We start from the raw sequence: 2,636 nt of genomic DNA, 5'->3' as shown, positions 1-2,636 counted from the left end.
TATATTTCACCTTGACCTATAACACCGTGACCAATAATACTTGGTTGCATCGCATCTCTGCTTTATTTTGTTTTTAATTTCTTGTACGTATCATTTATCCACATACATATTTGCAATTATATATAAGAATTTTATTTGCCAGCATGTATATATATATAAATGTATATTATAAATGTGAATAAATGTGTTTTAAGTACAAGCATAAATTTGTATGAATGTATATGGCGAGTAGTTACATATGTATATCCCATACAAATTCAAGTTTCAGGTAATTATGTTACTTAACTTGTTTTGGAACCAAGCAAAATTTAAAATCAACAAGGTCGGGTCAAACAAATGGTTTTTAATGTAGCACTTTTCCCTTCAACAAGTGAAAATACTGCTTTAAAAACAATTTCTGCACTACATTATTGAAACTAGTTTCATTCATATACGAATATATTTCAAAGATTGCATACATTTAGGATGAGCAATGCATGCAATTTTTTCCAAACTAAAACAAAAAAAAAATTTAAAGAGGTTTAACATAATGCTTGAAATTAAGGGTTAATTTCCCGAATTAAAAAAAAATATATTTTTTAATAGCATGGCATTTACCGTTAGCTTTCTGCATTTATAAAACTTTGGAAAAGCTTGCTGTTTCGGAAATATAAGGTGGCGAAAATTCAAATTTTAGAAATTTCTGGAGGCGATAACTTGGGAAAGGGTAGATGTGGAAAATAATTTTCTTCTAACTAAATTAACTATTTATGAATATCTAAGAGCTACTAAATTTCAGACTCCTAAATTTTAGCCAGCCACTTATTTCTGCTTTTGCAAAATTTAAAAAATACTTCTGGTTTTCCTATAATAATTAATTAAAAAATGACATTTTTAGATCTTTAAAGTGCTATAACTTTTAGAGGGGAAATACAGGTAAAAATTTTCTTCTACAGAAATATTTATCTACTAAAGATGCGTATGAAAATTCAGTTTTCTTTTTTCAAGGGTATAAAGTTTTCTAAACAGACACACGGACAAACGAACGATGGAAGGATAAGTGAAAGTAATAAGCACTTTTTTCAAAATTTTTTTGGAAAAGTGCTAAAAATTACGAAGTTAATTTGCAAGCGTCAGGTAAAGTTCGGTCTCAAACAGACTACATATTATACAACTTTAACCAGACTCATTAAATCTAAGATTTTGTCATATACATATATATATATATATATATATATATATAGATAAATACTTATAAAAAGTACGTTAGAAGCGAATCACTTAATATATTTATGTACAGAGCTAACAAAGTAAACAAAATCAATTTGCATTAAAGTGACGGTCACACATCAGACTAAATTAACGATAAATGGAAACTGGCGTCAATATTAGTAGTCTATAAACTGACATGGCAAAATTTATTTTCCACCATGTCATTTTTAAAAATTTGAAAGAAAATCTATTGAAAACTTGAAAAAACTTTAAAAAGAGAAAGAATGACGAAAAAAAATAAACCACGCGGAAAAGTTGTAAAAACTTTATAATTAGGTGATAAACATCAAATTTCAAAATATTCATTGGTTATTTATTCAAAACAAAAATTTTTTGGTAATGCAAAATTTTTTGGTAATATTTTATTTATTTTATTTTTAAATAAAAAGTTTTGAAAAAAATGATTGTTGATGAAAAAATTTAAACATTGAGAAAATGAAAACTTCATTATTTTTTCTCACTATCCCAGACGCTTTGCATCTAAAAACTTTATGAAGTTTTTTCAAATTTTATAAAGTTTTTAAAAACTTTCCTATTCCAGACAGACCTTCCATTTTTCTCATCAGATCTTATCTAATGTCAAACTTCGATTTTACGTCTGACACCAGATTTTCATCAGCTGTGTAAGAGTCACCTAATACAGAATTAATTCTAGAAAGAAGAAATGTAACTACATGTTTATGTAATGCTTGAATTTTTTCTAAGATGCAAGTTACACATAAGACTAGGTTATGTACATATGTATATGCATGAGGTTTATTTTATACCTCTATGCCAACCTTTTTAGAGCATATGCTTTAAATAGGAAACTTAAAAAAACAAAAATCAGCTTATATAAAGCCTAGACTGGTAGTGTGAAAATATTTGCCGTCCAAAATTGAAAAAAAGTTGAGTTCCCATTTTTAAATACTCCTTAAATATATAATGTATTCTTAAGGTAACCTAAAAAACGAATTTTTTTTTTTTTTTTTTTTTTTTCCTTATTCACTCCTAGAAGGAGCATAGGGCTAGTGCATGATTTCTCATGCACTAGTTTCATAGCGTCATAGAGTTTAACTAGGTAGGTGACTAATCTGCCGTAGTTTTATTTATATTAATTATTTGAGGTTATTAATATTTACTGTTTATTTTTCTTAGTTTTTTTTTTAATATGGAATATTACGAATATTTGAAAATTACTTGTATAATATTTATTAGTATTGTATATTAAGTTATAATAATATTGAATATAATTTTTATAGTGACCTGACCGGGGTTTGAACCCGAGACCCTTCGGTTAAAGGACCGGTGCCATAACCACTGCACCAATGGTCAGATAAAAAACGAATTAGAAATATTAAAAGAAGGAGCACCTTGAAGGAATTTTAGGAAAAAAAACTTGATAA

This window comes from Condylostylus longicornis, unplaced genomic scaffold (genome assembly GCF_029603195.1).
Source record: "Condylostylus longicornis isolate FDR11 unplaced genomic scaffold, ASM2960319v2 ptg000051l, whole genome shotgun sequence".
Lineage (NCBI taxonomy): Eukaryota > Metazoa > Arthropoda > Insecta > Diptera > Dolichopodidae > Condylostylus > Condylostylus longicornis.
Note: the sequence above shows the minus strand (reverse complement) of the source record.